The sequence below is a fragment of the Lygodium microphyllum genome, chromosome 4 (genome assembly GCF_053477565.2).
Source record: "Lygodium microphyllum isolate KBCC chromosome 4, Lygodium_microphyllum_v1.1.10, whole genome shotgun sequence".
NCBI lineage: Eukaryota > Viridiplantae > Streptophyta > Polypodiopsida > Schizaeales > Lygodiaceae > Lygodium > Lygodium microphyllum.
Genome location: NC_141138.1, coordinates 114330867 through 114354168, shown reverse-complemented (window position 1 = coordinate 114354168; position 23302 = coordinate 114330867).

Genomic DNA, 23302 nt, shown 5'->3' with positions numbered 1-23302 from the left:
TGCATACTCTTTCCAGGACATGCTCTCTTCAGTTTTTCCATGAACTCCTCTTTTGCAATTTACACATATTCACATTCACTATATCTCCAAACTTTTCCAACAATGGCCTAATCCATATAGCACCCATGTTGAAAATACCAAGTACATCCTCTAGAGAGTCTCTAGGGCTAAAGATTTTGGTAGCCTCAAAAAGCTCCAAGTCATGAAATCGAGCATGCAATGAAGTTATCACACCACGAAGAAACTGTCTTCCAACATCAAGACAAGCATCCCATGTGATAAGATCCTTGGCTGTATCTTTATTTCCCAAGACATTGATATGGAATGTCTTATAAATAAGTTTAATATTTCCCAAGACTTATAAATATTTCGATTGGTTGCAAATGCAAAAAGTACACCCGTGTTCGCCACTTTGCAAAGTGGGCAAGGGAGACTCCTAGTCCAAAAGTGGGCAAGGAGTTCACTTGTTTAGTAGGTAAACAATATGTCATGTCCACTTGAGTGTGTAAAGTATTGCAGATGCCCAACCCTTAAATAAATGTTTGGTTAAAGCTTACAAAGTGAGCGTTCATCATTTGGTATGTAACTAGCCTTAGGCTTTATATATTTAGTGTTTCCTTGCAAGATCCATTATCCAATCCTCTCACCATCTAGTGTAGATTCTATCATCGATCCATCCAAGCGTTTGGTACATACTTTGACCTTTTTATTGACATTGCCCACAACATAGCAAGATACATGGAGCCCCTGAGAGGAGCCCATCTTGGAAATGCAAAAGAAGGAGAGGCTATTACACAAAGGACATAAGCCACATAGCCAAAGTTGTGGCATACTAGAGAAAGTGGTATTTTCACTCTAAGATGAGGACCTCGAAAAGGCGGATTACAAGCGTGTCGAGAGCCACTCCCTCCTTCAAGCTAATTGTAATGCTATGGAGTGGAGTAATGAATAAATCCCTCACAAAAGAAAGGCTTACGAAGGCAATGGGGGTGCTTGGATATGTGTGCTTTACAAGAGTGAAGAGGAGAATGTATCCCACTTGTTATGGAGGTGCAGAGAAGCCTAAGCCAATTTGTAGGCAGGTTTAGGAGTGGGTTAAAAGAGCAAAGTTTGATTATCAAATTGATATTGAAATTTGATGAAGAAACAATCAAGGCTTGGAATTTGATAAGAGCAATTGTCATTGCTTGGATTAAGTAGCAAAAGAACCACCTTCTCCCTAGAACAAAGCTAGTGCTAACACCCAATGACTCATATTTAAAACTTAAGGATGTGATACTTGTAGTTTTGAAATGGTTCAAGTTAAAATGCTAAATCCTTAGCATATTTCTTAACAAGCTAAGGAATTTCAAGGCATTTCATTGCCTTTTAAGGTGATGTACATGTTTTCGATTCATAATATATTCATGAATGAATTTAGAGTAAAAACATTGCCCACAAGGGCATGCTCTAGTGAGAGATCTTCCTTGTTCTTGAGAGGAAGGTTAAATGTTAAGAGACTGTTAAGTAGCTCTTTTCATTTTCCATTCTTTCCTCCTTTAGAGGTTTATACCAACCATCAAAATTAGCACAAAAGAGAAAAAATCCAACACAAGGTAATGCTCCAAACTTATGATGTACACTCACATTTTTTGTCAATGTCAAATAAGATAACAATGACCACCATTTCTATGATTGAACTTGAATAATAATCTACTCTTGCAAATTTTATTCATTAGGAAAACTTCATAGGTGTCTCCCTAAATGAAGAAGTTCATAACTCCAAAGATGTCATTTGCAGTTACAAATGAAGTTTGATGTATGAATCTACTTCAAAACAAAGCAAAGAAATGAACACACCCATAAAGTATATGGGACCATGATGATAAACCAAAAAAAAGAAAATTTTGAGAGAGAACCACTTTTTGTTCAATTAAAAATGAGTTCTTTTATGGGGTGCTCATTTAAGGGCCACAAAACATGAGGTACCATAATAAGACTAAGTCCCCAAGAAGCCCTTAGTGATTTGGATTTACAATAGACACTCTAAATGCTCAAGGACTCACTTTCTTTCTCCTTCAATATTTAATCATGGACATTAAACCCTATTACCATTTTATCACATAAGTCTTTTTCTGCACATATAGTATTGCAATTGGATGTGTTACTCTATGATACAAGAAAAGATGTAGACATTTCAGGAGAATCAATCTCAATTAGAAAAACAACATGGATAAAAGTCTAGGAAGATAGGTTCAAAGCTCCCTTTATTCCCCTTAGTAGAATCTTCCACGGCAACTTAATGTTAGTTAAAAGTGTGAAAATCCAAGACTTAGCTAATAAGAATGCTAGAGCCACTTTTTGTTAATTCCACCAACAAGAATGCTTTCCATTCTTGATTGTTTAAGAAGGTGTTCAACTTAAAGTATAATATAATTATGCTTCTAGTTGACTTTCTACTTAAATAAATTCCTACTCTTTCCATAATCCATAAAAATGCATGGAATTGTCTCATCAATTAAGAGTGGACTACCTTTGCCAAGTCTCTCTAACACAATTATATGAAAAATGACTTTGCCTTTTTTCATTCAATTGTTGAGGGGTTATGAAAGTTTGTCTATGTTGTTGCATATTAAACATACATACATTCACATGCTTAGGTACATACATGTGTGTGTGTGTGTGTGTGTGTGTGTGTGTGTGTGTGTGTGTGTGTGTGTGTGTGTGTGTGTGTGTGTGTGTGTGTGTGTGTGTGTGTGTGTGTGTGTGTGTGCGTGCGTGCGTGCGTGCGTGCGTGCGTGCGTGCGTGCGTGCGTGTGCATGTGTGTGTACGTGCATGCGTGCGTGCGCGCGCGCACGCTAGGTGGTTTTATTGGATGATATTCATGAAAATTTCAAAACACTTTTTGCATAGTATGATTTATGGCCATAGCTGATTGTTCTTGCTTCACATTCTACTTTTATGGAATTGTTGTTGAGTATTAACTTACATTTTCTTGAGAAGCCAAAATTTTAATGGAGATAACATTCAACTCAAAAAGTGGTAGGGATGTGGTAGAGACCAGTGACTTCTTATGGGTAGTACTAGCATTCCCCCAACTTGCAATAGTGAGATGATATCTATTTGTATCTACTAGCAATCATGTCCTTCATGCAACCCTATGCTTTTAGAAGGCCATACGTTTATACTTTTAACAAAACTTGGGCTCATGGGAAGATGGGCTCTTCTTTCTTTTTAAAATGCAAGATGATAATGTTACATTATCAAAAGTAAATATTTATAAGCATATGAAATATGCATCAAGTAGAAGCTAGTTCCGTCCCAAACAGTTTTGAAGATCCATTGGACTTTCCCCAATCTAGTTGTAAGACTACAAGTTGAGTCCTTCAGCTCCCTTGACCTATCCATCAAAGAGACTACAACCCTAAGTTGGGTGAGGGCTCTAATAACATTTGCAAGCTTCAATGTCTCGTTATCAAGGCCCTTTAGATCAGCAAAAAGGGTGGTGGTCATGCTTATATTGTCTTTTAGATTAGCTAGTTTTAGCCAGTCTGTAATCAAGTTTTAGACAGTTGGCACATTCCTACAATAGGTGGACCAAACATTTCCTCCTCTCTTTTGCGAAGAACACACAACAATGAGATGTTGATAATTTTAGACAAGCATCTATGAACTTCCAACTTGTGGGTTGCTATCCTTCATAGGATGAAATTAAGTTTGGGGGGAAGGGAGTTACCTTCCAAACCTTATGGAGGTGTCTCTTCCATGATTTAATCCTTGCATGTGGAAACTTCTATTTGACCTAGACTTGCATAACCACTTTAGATGAGGAACTCGTGATATCGTACTTCTTCTTACAATGCCACATCTTCTTACCACCAGCTCCCTCTAGTACTTTGGCTAGGTGAAGGTTGTTGGTTTCATAGGCAATATGCCATATCCATATGAGTCCTCGAGCGATTCACTAAATTTAGGCTTGCTCCCTATCAGTGATACTAAAGTGTTGTTTGATCCATAGTCATGGGTCCCTAAATTTATGAGTTGTACGATCCCATACATTCATCCATTTGCTAATCCTTTTCATGTGTAACTTTCTAGCCATTTTGGTTCTCTCTAAAGCCGGGGAAAATGGTGGGTTGTAGGCATATGGACCAACCTCACATTCTAGAGGAGGGCTAGATGAATATGGGAATTTCCCGTAAGTTTGGGACACATGGTCAAATCTTGGGATTTGTCATAACTTGAATACTATAACTCCAAGCCGAGCTCTCTATAGCTCAATAGATTCCATTTTTCAAGCGCTTTCCAATGATAGGTCACGTTATATGGTTTTGAGAAACTTATGGGCATGTTATCCGGGTGCCACCTTTTTAGTATTCAAAAAATGGGAATTGGGAGATTCCCAAACTCACTAATATTCTGTTGTTTGTGGTGAGGGCAAAGATGAGAGATGCTAGTGGGCATCCTTGTCTCACAAATATCTTAAGCTCAAAGGGGGGAGAAAAGTACACCATTTTCATAGATCGATGACATAGCATTAGTGAAAAGAATCTCTACTAATTGAATGAAAATTGGACTAGACCCAAAGGACTAAAGGGTGGCTATAATGAACCTTAAATTTATCTAGTCATAGGCCTAGAATGCGGTCTTGAATCTTATGTCCTAAAGATAAATCCAAATTGATAGGATGAACCACGTTGTCGTGATGCTATGCGGACACAGTGTGAAAAAGCATGGAATGCATCATTATCTGACTTTCTTATTAATCAAGAGAGTCAATGTGATCTAATCATTAGTACTAGTGAGAGTTGCATGGATTATCCAAAAATACTAGATTTTTGGATAATTTTAGCATATTTTTTATATTTTTTATTGTAAAAATCCAAAAAAGTTAGAAAAGCTTCTAGATTAGGATGGTATGCGAAAAGCTAGACTTTTGAGGAGTGGATTTTACAACCCAATAAGGGTCTTGTGCCTACAGAATTGTTAAGAGAATTTGAAAGTCAATTTGAGTAGTTGTATCTTGCAGAACAACAGGCTCTTGCAAACCAGAAAATCGAATTGTTTCTACAGGCAGCTAATCCTGAGCTTCAAGAGAAGCTTGATGATTTTCTCTGGAGGATCAGACTACAGAGACAAGTCTTAAAACAGAGTGGAGACATATCAAGGAAGCTATTATTGCACTTGTGAAAGCATAGAAGAAGAGAAAGATTGCATGTCTCTAGCTTGCCCACTGTTACGGACAAGACAGTTGATGTATCTAGTAAGCCACCTACTTCTGTGTGGCTAATCCTATGGCTGTACTTGCTATTGTTCCCTTTGTTTGGGATGATGTCTTAGATGAATTGGTCAAAGGCATGTGGGATCTTCAACTGAAGGTTGCAAAATTGGATGAAAAAGGACAAGAGGAAAGGGGATGGATAGTAGCCCCTAAGACAGGAAAAAGATGTATGTGGTGTGACAGTTTGCAGCATGAGAGAAAGGATTGTGCTGCCTATCAGGAGGCCTTGGCATGACAACTTATCCTTTGGAAAGATGGCAAGATCCATGCACAAGAAATTGGATTGCATCTTGCTTTGAATTTTGGAAAGGGAGGTATGCAGAAGTTGTTAGAAGACTTGGTTGTCCGAAATGCTTATGCGGCTGTACATGCTTTTACTTTTGGTCTACAGTTGGAAAGAATGCATGGCCAAGTGATGGTTGGACCGAAGGATGAAATATGGACATGTGCTTTACATGTAGCTGAAAAGAGAAAGGTTACTGATAGTGAAATGTCTTGTGCATGGCAACACATTCGTGACATAACTGGTTGGGAATTAGATGCATATTCAGTGGATGCATATTTGGAAAAAGGGAAAAATATGGATGCAGTTGTTGAAGAGAAAAAAATAAGAGATGAAGATAATGTAGGGATATCTAAGGAAGTGATAAGAAGAAGTATGGATTTTTCTAAATCTACAAATCAGCCATCTCTCGAGCATGTTATGGAAGAAGTTTTGCAGGAGCACAAACATGATAAGAAGCAAGAGAACAAACAACAGGGATATAAGCTACAGTCTAATATTGAGACAGTTATGGATACCTTGGAAGACCCTATACTGGAAGATTCAACCATTGCACTTATAGATTTTCTTAATTCATGTGAAGAGGTTTATGAATATAATTTTTAACTTGATGCAGGGACTCAAACGGAGATTGGTGACTTGTTGGATGCACATGATTTGCAGGATGATAAAGTTATTGTTTCTGAAACAGATCATGAGCTCGAGGATATACATTTACAAGATGTTAGATGTAATTCTTTACAACTAGAAAATTTTTCGGATGCTTTGTCAAAGGCCTTGATTGACAATTCTAAGATGCTTCAAGATATGGATTGTTTCACTATTTTCGGTGATGGTGAGCATGTGTTGAATGCAAGTGAGACTCAGTTTATGTTGGATGTGGAGCAAAAAGGTTATCAGAAGCAACTTCCTATGCGATGGTGATCTAGGGGGATGCTTTCTTATATGCATGATGAGTCAACAAGTTGATGCTATGAGTGTTTGATTCGGGTGGTGCATTGGTGGCACATACCGGAGGATGTGCAGGTTCAGAGGGGGTGGATGTCGTGATGTTATGCGGACACAGTGTGAAAAAGCATGGAATGAATCATTATTTGATTTTCTTATTAATCAAGAGAGTCAATGTGATCTGAGTCATTAGTACTAGTGAGAGTTGCATGGATTATCCAAAAAAACTGCATTTTGAACTAAAAGAAGAAGAAGAAGGAGTGATTAGGGAGATCCGTGATCAGGCGTCCTAGGGTTTTACCCCCCTTTCGGAGCCAACGGAGCCATTAGATTTGGGTTCTGAGCAGTAGAGAAGGAGCTATAATTTTGATGCACATTTTGTTCTATGAAGAAGCTCCAAGAGATCTAATGCCTGGAGATTGCTTCTGAGTAGTGCGAAGATTCCAGGTTCTTTCAATACATATTGATTCAGTTCATTGTGCTTTGTCTTTGTTGTGTTTACCTCTTGTCTATTCTCTTTCTTCTCTTCCATCTCCTATCTCTACTTCCTTCTACCTCTGATCCCCGATGGATTCAACCTTTCGGCAAAAACCCTCCGACAATGTTTGCAAGGATATGCTTTATCCTTAAGGCAAGGGCTTTGGCTAAGAATTTATAGGAAAAGTAGAGCATTTTAGACACCTGTAATGGGTAGGCTTGCTCCTATTTGCAACTACTCAAGTATGATAGTTGACTAAGTCTTGTAATACTCATCCCATAATGTTTGAAACGCTTCAGGATGGTGGAAGCCATCTAGCCCAAGAGACTTGGATGTTTCATGTCATTTACAACTATCTTTATTTCTTCCATATTGAATGGTTATTCTAGCTAGAGATCCACTTCATTAGGCATGTTATAAGTAGCATCTTCAAAGAAGAGAGCAAGCCTATCTTGATAGTCTTTAGAGGCCAATGGGTCAATATCCACAATCATGGATAGATGTTGAGTGACAACCTTGGCAATCTTTGCATCTTCAAAGCTATTGATCCAACTTTCTTTTCAATAAAAGGAATAAGTTCCTTTCTATGTTTGGCCTTAATAGCATTGAGGTAAAACTTACTAGGTGTGTCTCCCATCCCCCCTTAACTAGACACAAGATGCTTACATGCATTATTCTTCTTGCTTCTTCATAAGGAGCTCAACATCTGAAATAAGTTGATATAGGGTTGGAACTTGAGGGAATGCAACCATAACCCTCATGAAAACCTCTCTAAAACTAGAAGTGAGCTTATTGGTCCTCCTTCTTAGTGTTGCTTGTTTGCAACCATGAGCCTTTGTGACTCTAGAGATAGAATTAGAGCATTGTTTCCATCTAAATTCAAGGCTGACTATGTTGTCCATGGCCTTACGCCATGCACCCTTTCAATTTTCCAACAAAGTATGAGTCCTTAAGGAATGATGTGTTGAAACAAAAAGGAGGGGGCCCATGTTCACTTCTTTAGAGGCCATCACTTGTGGCATGGCGTAGATCTTAAATCCTCTACAAATCCACCAAGAACCTTGGTTGGCATACATCTTTTCAAGTTTACTAGCCCACCACGTATCTCCTATATGTTTTATCATGCCAAGTGAAAGGTGTAGATTTCTAATCCATGGTTAGAAGCACAAGGTCTCTAAGCTCATGAGTCCTACATAAGTCATCATTTTCTACCTATAGCATATTACCACCTCCATGAGACCTTTCCTTAGGTCAAAGGGTCATGTCCCAATCCCCAACCATAAGGGTGGGAGTGAGTTTTATGTAATTTTTGATACATTCTCATAGTTGGGCTCTAACTACAGATGTGTTTGAAGCATATATGAACATAAATTACAAGGGGCATAACAAATCTTTAGGTTGACTCCAGCTAAGCTTCCATCCTCTCCTTTCTAGACTAGAGTGGGGTAGTACTACTCCTTCACTACTACAAGGGTGCCTCCTTTGCCTCTTTGATATGTGTTTGAAAAATTTGATAACCTTATAGCTTGATTTATTTGATACCTTCTTCATCTAGCTTTAGTTTCTACAAAGCTAAAATTCCTAGCTTGAATCAACGCACAACTCCGTAGAGGATTTGCTTCATAAGTTGACTCCAATATCACAAATATTCCACGAGCAAATCGTGATGCTTGGTGAGGCCTTACTCAATTTAGAAGTCATTTGCACCATCCCAAAAATCATCAAGATGGGCTTTTCTTGGTGATGAGATTTAAAAAATAATGCAAGGCCAAAACATATATTAAAGTCCAGCTTATATCTTTGGCTTTAACCTTAAGTAAGAATAGTACCCATTCACAAACCTTTGTAAAATGATCTATTGGATTAGAAAAAACCCACATTTATCTTTAAAATGAAGAGAATTTCTTCATATCCATATCTTTATCAATGCTTCACTTCTTTTATGACTTGCTAGATTTTGAATGCTATAGGGAACATTCTTTGTTTTTGACCTAGTAGAGCATTTCTCCAAGGGATTACATCATGCGATTGAGCATTAACTAGCCATGCTTGTGTTTTTCTTTAGAACTGATACATTTCTTGACATTACCAAAATGTGTGAAATACATTTTCCTAAGACCTCTTGCACAACCAGTTTAGTAGTAGTGATTATCCAATTGTTTCCACTTTCCCACCTTGTGATGAGTAGGGAGCCAGACCATAAGTACTCACCAAAGCATTAAATTATGCCTTATAAAGGAAATGCCTTTCTAGTCACTAACATCAAGGTGCATGTCTTTTTAGTAGAGAGTGCATGGTGGAATTTAACCCAAAGGTGACGTGCCTTGACTAATGAATCCTCCTTGTTGGAATCAGGTATAGATTTGATTCTAGGGACAAGTATTTCATTAGTACCAAGTGATTCTAAATGAATTTCAAGATGAATCTTGGTGATTAAAGCCAATCATCTATAGATTTGGAGGAGATTCGAATAATCCATAGCTTCTCCTTATCTAACTACACAAATTTTTATTTGCAACTTCTACCAATTTAAGGACCCTATATTCCACACGTCCTCCCATGCTGTTAATCCTTTTCGATGGAAATTGAGAGGTTTCTTGGGATTGAGCCAATATGGTGCTCTATTATCATTGATAGCCATGGGAGAGAGCCACACTAACATCTTCAATGAGATGAGTCCTTCTTTTCCCTGGGATGCCACCGAACCTACCGTAGCAGCAACTACATCCATGTATCCACCAAAAGCTAAGTTGAATTATAATTCTTTATCTTAACCTTCTCATTGCTGAATAATAGCCTTTGAAACCATTCTAGTATAGGACATAACTTATTCTTTATTGGGGATAATGCGATCTAGTACTTCATCAAAACAACCCATGGATAATTGGACAATTGAATCTTCTATATCCATTTCACGTTGAATTTGGTTGCATAGTCATGTAAGGACCTCACCCCAAGACCACCAACTTCCTTCATTGTTGTGACTTGTTACCATGAGGAAAAATGCAAGTTGTGAATTGATTCAAATGCCACATAAAATATCTAGATACTTTGTCAATTTGCTTCCAAGAAGACTTTGAAAATGGGAACACACCATAGCAATAAAGATCATATGTGATTGCAAGATGTGCTTAAGAAATACCAATCTCCTAGTCAAAGTAAGTGGGAGTCTAATCCACTATTGCATCTTTGGGTATATTTATTGCTCTGTCCATTGAAAACATTATTTTTGGGATAAACCTATACCAATAGGATAGCCTAAGTATCAAACTATTCTGCTAGGCCCTAAATCATTCAATCACAACTTTTGAAGTATCCTCGGGTCATCATGGCTCAATGATATGAGTACTTTAGTTTTCTGTCTACTAACTTTGGAGCTAGAGACTTCCTGAACTAATCATAGACTTTGAATAAATTTTGAATGTTATATGTATCTTATCCAATTGCATTCACATTATCATCAACAAACATTTGACCTACAAAAAAATTCCCATTTGGCAATGACATCCCTTTCGCTCTTTAGTGCATGAAGGGAGAAGCCCAAGTGGAAGCATGAGCAAGCGGGAGCAAGAGAGGTGTGAGCTATGGTGGATGGAGCAAGAGAGCAAGAGGGAGAGACTCAAGATGTGGGAGCTCCAATAATCACAATGTGTGACTGGCCTTCCCTTTATTCAAATGTCACTGAAAGAATAAAGAATGAAGTGATAGTGATGGGCGCTCACTGCATGTAGTATGCAGGTGCAAGTACTATTAGTGTAATAATACATGAGCAGCTAGGCAGAGGTGCCTTTACCACCAACAACCTCCCACTTAAAGGAAAATGTGCCTTGAGTGAAGAGGGAACAAGAAAAAATAAAATGACAAAGTGCAATGTGTACATATAGAGTACAACAAGATGAGGAATAGAGGTCATCTCATCCAACACCCATCAACTTCCTAAGGAAGACAAAACGCTCTATTGAGAGACTTTCCGTGAGAAGTTCTGTAGGATTTTAGTCAATTGAGATCTTGACAATGTCAACGGACTTGTCCTCGACAACGACCTCTCTGATAAAATGGTACCGCACCTCAATGTGCATTTTCTTTTCATGGAATATCAGATTCTTGGCTAACTGCAAAGCACTCATAGAATTTGAATGCAATGTAGGGACCATGTCAGTCATACCAAGGTCTGCCACACCAGATGGCCTAACTAGAGAGCCTCCTTGTAGGGACCATGTCAGCCATACCAAGGTTTGCCACCATATGGCCTAACTAGAGAGTCTCCTTGGTAAGCCTTAGTGGCTGCAACATAATCTTTGTGTAGTAGAGAGGGCCGTGCATTTCTGCACCCTAGACATCTAAGAAATAGCACCCCCCTCCCCCCCGGAAAGGTAAACACATAGGCAGAGGTGGATTTCCTACTGTCTGCATGTCTTGCATAATCAAAGTTAGTGTACCCCACGACTCTTGTATCTTGGCCACCATAACATATGCACATATTTTTTATTCCCTTTTAGGTACCTCATGATACCCTTGATGGCATCCCAATTCCGCCTACCAAATATAGCCATATAGCATGCCACAAGTCCCACTGCAAAAGCTATGTCAGGATGAGTGGCTATCATAACGTACATCAAACTACACACTACGGATGGATAAGGGATCTTGGCCATTATGTTCTTTTGCACATTAGACTATGGACAACACCTTCACATGAGAAGGAAAAGGACAACTAATAGGCTTTACATCCTGCATATGAAACTGCTCATGGATCTTCTGGATATACTCCTTCTATGACAAGTAAAGGAGCCCCTAAGAGCGTTCATGCGTAATGTGCATCCCAAGAATATGTGAGGCTTGTCCCATGTCTTTCATCTCAAAGCTCACCTTGAGCTGACTTTTCAGAGCATCTAGCTCATAAGAAGCTCTTCTAGTAATCAACATGTCATCCACATAGAGTGCCAAAATCAAAATTCTACCATCACGAGTCTTCTTCTTTCGTGTATAAACACAGATCCATATCACTGCATGTATAGCCCTGTGTGAATGCATAAAAGCATCAAACTTGTGGTACCATTCCCTAGGTTCCTCCTTAAGTCCATAAAGACTCTTTCTCAATCTAGGCACTAGGTATTCCCTACCTTTTTCCTCAAAGCCCTTAGGTTGTTGCACATAAATCTCCTCATGCAAGTCCCCCATGTAAGAAAACCATCTTAACATCCATATGATAAAGATCCATATTTGATTGAGCAACCAATGCTAGTACTAGACGTAGGCTAATCAACTTGACTATAAGAGAAAATACTTCCTCGAAATCAACACCATGCTACTATTTAAAACCCTTAACAACCAATTTGTCCTTATAGGCAGCAGGCTTGGGGTGTACAAGGGTACACTTTAACTTGTATATCCACTTGCATGGCAATGCACACTTTTCACCAGGTAAAAGAACCAACTCCCATGTATGATTTTTCTGTAAAGAGTCAAACTCTGATTGCATCTCCCTCTCCCGAGAGCGACTATCACCACAATACATGGCCTCATCATAAGTGAGAGGCTCACCTACATCTGTCACTATCACATAATCAATGGAGGCCTCAAACCACTCAAGAGGACATCTAGCGCTAGTAGAGCATCTCAAGGTAGGTTGTAGAGCCTCTACATTCTATTTAACATCATGGTCATGGGCCACTACAACATCAGTTATGCTATTGTAGGCTATCTGACTAGTTGTACGGGAGCAAGAGGCTCTTTTTGAAATATAATCCTACATATCTCAACTATCCGCTGAAGCTACTTATGCATCTTTTCCTCATGGAAAACTACATCATTGTTGCGGATGAATTTTTGAGCCTATGGATCCCATAAGAGATAGCCCATCTCACCTACATCCCCATAACTAAGAAAGATGCATTTCATGGACTTAGGATCTACCTTTGTGCACTTGTCCTTGGATATATGGCAAAAAGCCTCACAACCAAAGATATGAAAAATGAGCATATGAGGAAGGTTTTCCAAACCACACCTCCTCCGCAATCTAAAATTTATTAATACTTCAAGAAGATCAATTGATCAAGTGTACGGAAGTAGTCACTGCCTCAGTTGTTTGAAACTATTGTGGTAAGCTTGCCTAGCTAAACATACTATAGAACCTTTCATGTATTGTCATGTTCATGCATTCATCCATGCCATTTTGGAGTGGGGTGTATGGGGCATTCAACTAATACTTAATACCCCTCTTATCACAAAACTACTCAAAGGCTTTAGAGACATACTCACCCCCATTATCTGATTGTAGGCATTTCAGCCTATACCCAGACTAGTTTTCAACCAATGCAAGCCAATGCTAAAAGGTAGCCAAAACATCATATCTCGGCTTTATGGGATATGCATAGACTTTATATGAGTAATCATCAATGAATGTGACAAAGTACTTCACACCACCTAACAAATGACAAGGCATAGGTCCATAGACATCAGAATGAACAAGAGCCAAAGCCTCACCCATGCATAGAGTGCGAGACTTCTTATGCATACTACGTGTTTGCCTACCATACAAACAATGATTACATAACTCAAAACACTTATAGTCAAGGGGTGCAAGATACTACAAAAACAAGTAAGCATTTTCATTCCCTTTAAAGACATGTGCCCAAGGTGACAATGCCAAAGAGATACATGTGGAATTGTAGCTATAGAAAAAACATGATCTACGGATCCAAATACAACCAAGTGATATAAAGTGTCAAACTTAGCACCACGTGCCAGAACAAGGTTCCTATGGGTGATCTTCAAGAAGAATCCCCAAAGGAAACAGAATAACCCTTATTATCCAATGTGCCAATAGAGATAAGACTCTTCGTGGGAGCCATTATATGTCAAACATTATGCAAAGTAAACATATTACTTGAACCAAACTATAGCCTACCGAATATCACCAATACCAACTATCTGCAATGCCAAGTCATTCCTCAAACGGATAGATCCAATCATACTGCGATAGGAGTGGAACCGCTCTATGAGGGGTCGCATGAAAGGAAGCCCCTAAATCCATCAACCAACACTGAGTAAAACTAGGCGAGGCATCAATTAGTTGTGACTCATTCAAAGAAGAAGCTGCAAGTACGTATTCATAATCAAAGTCAGGTTGCTGCACTACTTTGATCTCTTTAATCTTAATACTGGACTTAGCAGGGACAATGCTACGATCATCAGAGTTATCCTATGATTTTCCTTTTCCCTTTTATCGTGCTTGTCATTGCACAATTTATGGCAGTGTAGCTTGGTACGTCCTGCTTTCCCACAATAATGTCATGTCAAATCGGATTTATGTCCACGGGACTTACTGCAAGATTGTCCAGGGGACTTAGAATAAAACTTCTGTGAGTCTCTACCATGGTGGTCATTCCTGGTCTTGCCATGATGGTGACCCTGAACAGTCAAAGCATGAGAAGTACAAGAAACATCCAAATTCATCCTATTTATCTCCTCTCTCAGGAGTGCACCCTCTACATTTGATAATTTTAATCCATTCTCAGGGAGGCACATTTGCACACATAGTGATACAAAATGTGCCCCAAGTCTCAAGCAGTGTGATCAACAAGAACAAACATGGAAGATTGTCCTTAAAGTCAATACCCTATGATGACAACTGGCTAATGATAGCATGAAACTTATTCTAATGTTGAGAAACACTAGTACAGAAGGTTCATAAGCTGCTTTAGCCAATAGATCTGAGAAGCAGGGCTCTGCTTTTCATAGAGATTACAGATTTTCTCCCAAAGATCCCATGCAGACTACCCATATGCGACAACTTCTAAAAAGACATACTTAAGTTACCCAAATCTATCATGTGACACATCATTGGAAACCTTATGAAAAATGGAACCTACTGAGCTATTGGACAATAAATTTGGATCAATAGAGTGAGAGTTATAGCAAAGAGAAAGTTTATATTATTAATCCTAAACTTATGGAAAATTCCCAAATTAACTAATAGTGTGTTTTATTGAGAGACAAGATAATCGTGGACCTGCAAGCTCATCTAAGTCATCCCATACATCCTGATCTTGACCTAGGCTTAATGCTCTTTCATTTGATCAGCGTAATATGGGATATCTACACCAAAACCTACCAAATTTGGGTCTTCCAATAGCTATAATTACTGCCATCCAACTTTTAAATGTTGAAGATGGCACTATCATTTGAATGATCAATCATACAACAGGAAAAAGAGGCAAAATATAGACCAAAGAGGCTGTTGTAATACCTGCAAATAGCCCCAAAACCACTACCAAAAGAAGCGTAAAACAAGAGGTATGGGCCAAATATGAGCTATCCACAAACTACGACCAAAATAGCATCAAATGGAGGGGACTACTCTCATAAATAATACAACAGTCTATAGCTAGAGTTTGTAGCACAATGCCAGCAGAAGTTGAAGTAGCTTAAGCTCAACTGCAAATAAAATCTAAAGCTCAATGTAACATCCAAGTGTCAAGTAAGTGGCTCCCAGTGAAACAAAAGTTAGATGCCAAACGAGCAAACAAAGCTCAAATCCTCATTTGAGTGGCATTTGAGTACCCAAGATACATCAAGTACATAACTGGGAGCATAAGATCCAATATAAGCTTCAAGCCCATAAGGTCATAGACCTTTGAAGTACCCAATGAAGTAAATGACAACCAATGTCAAATTTCCTAAGCCCAAATCAAAATCAAATGCATTCAATAGCATAACCAAGCATAGAGCTTCAATGTCATGCACCAATACATCCAATAGAATGCCCGAATAGGATGAAAGAGCATTAGGCATAGACTATCCCTGTTAAAAGCTTGATGTCCGATATATATACAACAATAAAATGACAACCAATACTAAGCAAAATTGAGCTCAATCGAAGCCCAAAAGTGTTTTGAGAGCATGGTCAAGCAGGTGGCATCAACCATAGACATCAATATATCATCCTAAGTAGCCGGGAAGTATCAATAAGCAATAGGCATATGCTTTAATTGATAAAATAACCATTAGCCTCCTTGATTATTACAATAGTAAAAATGTCAGTAAAATTGAGCCAAATATGGACTCAAATCAGTCCAAAAGTATTCCAATACATTGGCCAAACATTCTCCAAGTGTCTAGCATCAAATGAGCATCCTGGGGGAATCACATATGCCAAGAGCCTGACACTTCCCAGACAAATAGCATTCATCCTTTTTATGACAACAGTGATATCTATGAGAAATTTGAGCAAAAAGAGTACTCAATCCATCCAATAGCATCTCGAACCAATGAAATATGATCCCCCAAGTATCCAGCAACAAAACATAGGTATATGAGCATCTCGAGAAGAATATATGAGCTCCAAACATTGAAGATATGGCTGTCCCTATTTTATGAGAGCACGCTGCCATGTTTGCACATTTAATAGCTGAAGCTCAATGACTTAAAACCAATGCTCAATGTTAATGGTCAATGTTGGGAGGAGTGGTAAACAATGCCAATGTGGGGGGGGGGGGGGGGGGGGGGGGTTGAGCAAGCACAAGTGCTTGAAAATGGCCATAGTTGAAAAAACGTGTTTGTATTTCCAACCCTAAATACTGAGCTAAATACTCCCTAAAAAAAGCTCAATGTAGGCTCAATGAAATAATGCCCTGAGATCACCCCAATAGGTCCTAAGATAACTCCCTAAATACTGAGCTAAATACTCCCTAAAATAAGCTCAATGTAGGCTCAATGAAATAATGCCTTGAGATAACCCCAATAGGTCCTAAGAAGTCTTAAAGCGATGAGAGCCCAATATGAACCTCAAGAGGTGGAGCTATGGATGCCAATGGTGAAACTCTACTATAGGTAACTTGAATGAGAGATGAAGCAATGCCGGATTGAGCTCGAGCTCATGTAGAATAAGGCTGTGATACCGGTTGAAGGGAGAAGCCCAAATGGAATCACGATCAAGCAAAAGTAAGATGTTAAGACTTCAAGCTCTTTCACCTTTGGTTAGTGTGTACTCAACACTTAGCTGTTGTCCATCTGTCTCCATATGTGGACATTGAATTAGTTAGTGACTCTAGGTTTAATCATAGTTAGTGTAGATGGTCAGTTAGACCTAAGTGTTGTATTCACTTCAGTTATGTGTGATTATGGAATAAGTAGAAATGAGAGGAGATAGCATACTATATGTTGCCTCAACCCTTCTCTTTGACTTTCAACATGGTATCAGAGCCATCTTGGATGGGCTCTCTGTGGCTTAACAAAGTGAAGAAGAACTGAAGATTGAAGAGACAAGATCTTTGTGAAGATGAACAAGCTACCATTGTTCATGCTAAGTAAGTGTTAGGTCATTTGTGTTTCTCTTTGCTATTGGAGAGTGTCTGGGTCCTGTCTGGAGAATTTGGAGGCTTCATTGACCACATTAGAGAGAGCATTGATCATCATTGTGATGGAGATCTGCTGAGACACACTCCAAGCTACCAATGTGATTGCGGATGCTAATGCAGGAGATTCCCTTGGCTGCAAATAAAGGTAACAAGCATTGGTTGATCTATCAAATGCTTGCAAACATACCTTGGAAGGTTGTTGAAGACCTTGGAGCTCTAATGCTTGCCTGGGAGCTCAGCTATGGACTGTTAGATAGAGGTATAGATCTGAACTTAAGTGCGAGCCTATTATAAATAGGGAATAGGCAACATACACTTGATCTTGGATGGAAACTGGAGCTATTTGACATGTTGTATAGACCTCATTAAAGCATACATACATCTTGGAAGACATATACATTATTTTTCATGCCTTTGAGCTGCAATTCCTTGAAGAAAATACACAGATCTAAGAGTTCATGATAGATTGAAAATCTATCATAACTATTGGCAGCAAGCATTGGTTTATGTTGAAGCACTCCATGACTTTGGTTGGCTCCTGTGAGATGTATGACTTGGCATATGTTTGGTAAATGTCTTGTGGACTGAGAAGGGGATTGAATGCTAATGTTTGGAGCTGAAAACAAATGTATTGACATGGCTTTGGCTGTTTATGAACAGTAAATGCATTGTATGACACTAGCTCTTGAAGATAGGACCTCTTTGGATTATGAAATGATCATGTATTGATTTCCAATTGTGGTGGCATATGTATATGACACTTTGAGGAGTTTTTGGGCTGAGATACACCTCATTTTGACTATGTTTAAGGTTGGTGCAACTTGAAGGAAGGTTATTTGACTCTTGTACTTGTTGTACATGAAATACTTTGTGTCCACATTGACATATATGGACTCCCATATGCAGAGCTAACTGTATGAAGTGTTGTAGCGGTATTTTGAGGCATATATACTCAGTTTTTGGCTAGAAAAGGGCTAATGGTCACTTTCTGCTCATAGATTACTTGTGTGTTTACTCTCAGTTAGCTTGAATGCATGTTGAATATGCAGTGAATGCAGTTCAAGTAAATGGTTTGTAATACCTAGGTGGTTTGTCACTTGATAGGGATGTATGTGATAGGTATTTTGGACTGAAATATCACTGATCTAAGCAAAGGTTGCTGCTGAAAATTGTCATTGTATTGGAAGGCTAAAATTGATCAATTAAGAAGCTTTGGTTTGCAGGTAGTGAGGTAGTGTTTGCAATATGGAAAATGTAGACATAACCAACAGCATAACCTAGATAGTGGGGGAAAAGCTTTGACATCAATAACTATGCCATATGGAAGTTCTACATGGAGAACTTCTTGATAGGAAAATGATATTGGGATTTGGTAATGGGTGTTGAAGTTGAACCCGATCTCCGAGAGAGGAATCCTACAGCTGATTAGAGACACGCACACCGAGGTTGGACAAAAAGAGCACATAGGGTTTTACATTGGTTGTCACTATGTATCTCTGATGCTATGGTGATGCAGATAATGAACTGCAAGTCACCAAATGCATGGAACATTTTGATAAGGTATTATGGCATAACAACAAGTGCCAGAAAGATACAAGTTAAGCAGAAATTCAATAATATGGACAAAAAGGGTAGGTCTATTTAGGACTATGTCACTAAAATCAAGACCATTGCAGACCAGTTAGCTTCCATTGGCACATAAGTGGAGGATGCAAACATGGTTGCAGTAGCATTAAATGGCTTGGGGCCTGAATATAAATCGTTTCATACTTCCATATCTGTGCATGCTAAAATGTCAGATTTTAATGAGCTTGTTGCATTTCTCATTCATGAGGAAGTTAAACTGGGATTGGCTATAGGTCCTAGCAGATCTAAGAGCAAGGATGTTGTTTTTTATTCAAATCTACACGGTCGTGGTAGCCGTGGTAGAGGTTATGGCTCTGGCACAAGATCTAAGCAAAATGTGTCTTATGGAAATAATAACCAACAGGGTTCAAATGCAAGAGGAGGTGGAAATTTTAGAGGGAAGGGGAGATCTAGCCCTAGAGGCAGAGGCTATTGGCAGTCCCACAGAGGACCTCTGTCAATCCTAACAAGGATAAGGATTGTCACTACTCTAGTAAGTATGGTCACATTGCCAAGGACTATTGGAAGAAGCAAGGCAATCAAAAGGGCAAGCATCATGGACATTTTGCATCGTCTAGTCAGACAGAAGATGCATCTAGGAATAGATTGTTTACCATGACATATGTGAAAGACAGTGCTGTTGAAGAATTCTATTGAGGATGCAGTTTGGTATATTGATTCGGGAGTGTCGAATCATATGACGCCTCATGGTGTTTGGTTTACTGACATGGTGCCTAACAAAATGGCTATGTATGCACAGGAGATGACATGCAAGATAGCATTGAGTATAAATGCAGAGTACCTTTAGTGATTCATGATGGAAAAAAGAAAAATCTACATGATGTATAACATTACCCATCTATTACTAAAAATTTGCTATCTATGGGTTAGATGACTGAGCAGAATCTACAAGTTCGGTTTAATAAGCATGGATGCTTCATTGAAGAGTTTGGTAATGGCTGAAAATTGATTGCTCGTGGTCATAGACAAGGCAGGATGTTCACGTTGGATGCCACTTTACCATAGCTAAAATCAGCCATGTTTGCTCATGGCTCAAGTACAATTAGAGACTTAGAAATATTGCATAAGAGAGTGGCACATGTTAATCTTCAGCATTTGTAATGATGCAAAAGAAACAACTTGTGACAGGTCTACCCAAGTTTGCATACATTGATATTGGTCATGTTTGCGATGCTTGTCAATTTGGTAAATAGTCAAGGTTGCCTTTTGTCAAAAAGCATGTATAGAATAGTACGCGACCGTTGTAGTTGATTCACTCCAATGTGTGGGGGCCAGTCCATAATGCATCTATAGGAGGTTCCAAATACTATGTGACATTCATTTATGACTGTAGCTGCTCTACTTGGGTGTACATATTGAAAACAAAATATCAAGTGCTTGCTATTTTTAAGCAGGCAGTGGTGGGGAGTATGCATCACATGAGTTTGACAATTTTTTAGCTAAGAATGGCATACGTAGGTAGCTTACATGTAGCTACACTCCACATAAGAATGGAGTAGCTGAATGGAAGAATAGGGTATTGATGGAAGCTGCTCGTGTAATGATGAATGAGAAGAATATGCCGCTCTATTATTGGACTGAGGCTGTTATGACAGCCATGTATATCTTGAATAGGACTCCCACTACAGGCATTCATGATGTGACACCCTTTCAGAGGTTGTATGGTTCCAAACTCGATGTTAGTCACATGAAAGTATCTGGGTATATTTCTTATGTGCATATTACTGATGAGAAGTGAAAGAAGCTGGATTCGAAAGCACATAAGTGTGTATTTATTGGTTATGCACAGGAAAAGAAGGCGTATAAATGTTATGATGCCTCTATACAGGAGACACTTGTGAGAAGGGATGTTATATTTGATGAGATGGCTACTTGGTATGCATCACCTATAGTAGTACAGTCTGATATGCCTTCTGCACATGCTTCTACAATTGATTTGCAGTAGGGTGCTGCATTGACAAGTCCTAGTGTGACAGATGTATCTTCTTGTGTATCTCCATGGACAAGGAGATTGCGTAGTTCTGGCTCACCATCCCCGTTGACACCACTATGTTAGTGAGGGGGAGATATGATGTGATGGACAAAAAAGGGAAAGAAAAATCTTGAGGATGCATCTTGTATAGTGACACATGGCATGATGACTTCAAGCTATGACTCAGCTTGGTAGTCTAGATAGTGAACTTGGTATTTCGACTATGCAAACGCCTGGTACTAGGTAGAACAGATACATTTCGCCTCATGAGAGACGGGAATTGAGTAGTGCACCATAGCTCAAATGCTTGCAGAGGGTTAGGTATCCTGTGGATAGATTGACTTACAGTGGTTACTCTGTGAAGCATTATGCTTATATGAAGAAGCTTATGGAAGTTAAGGAACCTGCCACTTATGCTGAAGCAGTGATGGATAAGAATTGGCGCATAGCTATGGATGAGGAAATAGATGCTTTGGCTGAAAATAGTACTTGGGATCTTGTTCCACTACCACATGGAAAAAAGACCATTGGTTGCAAATGAGTCTATAAGATTAGATGCAAGTTGGATTACAGTGTAGAGAGGGTTATGCTTAGTATGGACTAGACTACGAAGAAACTTTTAGCCATGTTGCCAAGATGGAAACCATACGAATAGTGATTGCATTGGCTATTGCTAAAGGCTGGAAATTGCAGTAGATGGATGTCAATAATGCTTTCCTCAATGGTGAATTGGAAGAAGATATTTATATGGATAAGCCTGAAGGATATGTACACCTTGAATTTCAACATTATGTATGCAAGTTGAAAAAATCATTGTATAGGCTGATGCAGGCTTCAAGAGCCTGGCATGCAAGGATTGGTAATTACTTGCAGAGTTTGGGATTCACAATTGGCACGGCTGATCATAGTCTATTCATGAAAAAGATAGACAGAGGCTTGGTAGTGTTGGTTATTTATATGGATGATTTCATAATCACATGTGATGATTACTTTGGGATACAGAATGCTATGAGAATGCTTAAATTTGAATTTGATATGATGGACTTAGGTGAGATTGCCATGGAAATGCTAAAGAAATATGGCATGACTAAATGTAAACCGCTTGATACACCTCTTGACCAGAGTGTCAAGTTGGACATTAGCATTGGAGCTAAAATTGATGATGTGACTATGTATAGGCAGATGGTTGGAAGCTTGATCTACTTAACCATCACCAAGCCTGATTTGAGTTATGCTATTGGTCTCATAAGTCAGTTCATGTAGAAGCCTAGAAAGCCACATTTGGATGTTGTTAGACAGATTAAGAGAAAGTCCACTGTAGATTATGGGCTATTCTATGAGAAAGATAAGGCCCTGAAATTGGTTGGATACGACACAGATGTAGATTGGGCAGGATGCTCATATGATCACAGGTCTAGGAGTGGTTATCTCTTTGGATTTGGAAGTGAAATGATCAACTAGAACAGCAAGAAGCAACCAACGGTTGCATTGTCTAGCACTGAGGCAGAGTACAGGGGTGTTGCATTGGCAGCATGTGAGATTGCATGGCTGCTCAAGATTATGGATGATTTGGACATATAGGTGGATGCTCCAGTGACTTTATTTTGTGACAATCTCGGTAGTGTACTTCTGGCAATAAATCTAGTATACCATACTTTATTTTGTGACAATCTCGGTAGTATACTTCTGGCAACAAATCTAGTATACCATAGTAGAACTAAACACATTGAGGTACACTACCATTTTATCAAAGAGATGGTTATTGCAGGTAGAATAGATCTTATGCATGTGAAGACGGATAAACAAGCTGGAGATATCTTTACCAAGTCTTTGGGTAAAGATAAGTTTAGTGGTTTCTGACAAGTACTTGGTGTACAGATGCTATCTTGAGCTTGAGAGGGAGTGTTAAGACTTCAAGCTCTTTCACCTTTGGTTAGTGTGTACCTGACACTTAGATGTTGTCCAGCTATCTCCATATGCGGACATTGAATAAGTCGGTGACTCTAGGTTTAATCACACTTAGTGTAGATGGTCAGTTAGACCTAAGTGTTGTATTCACTTCAGTTATGTGTGATTATGGAATAAGTAGAAATGAGAGGAGATAGCACACTACTAATCTATGTTGCCTCAACCCTTCTCTGACTTTCAACATAAGAAAGGTGTGAGCTATGGCAGATGGAGTAAGAGAGCAAGAGAGAGAGACTCAAGATGTGAGAACTCCAACAGTCACAATGTGTGACTGGCCTTCCTTTATTCAAATGTCACTGAAAGAATAAAGAATGAAGTGATAGTGATGATGGGTGCTTGTTGCTTGCAATGTGCAGGTGCAGGTATTGTTGGTATAGTAATACA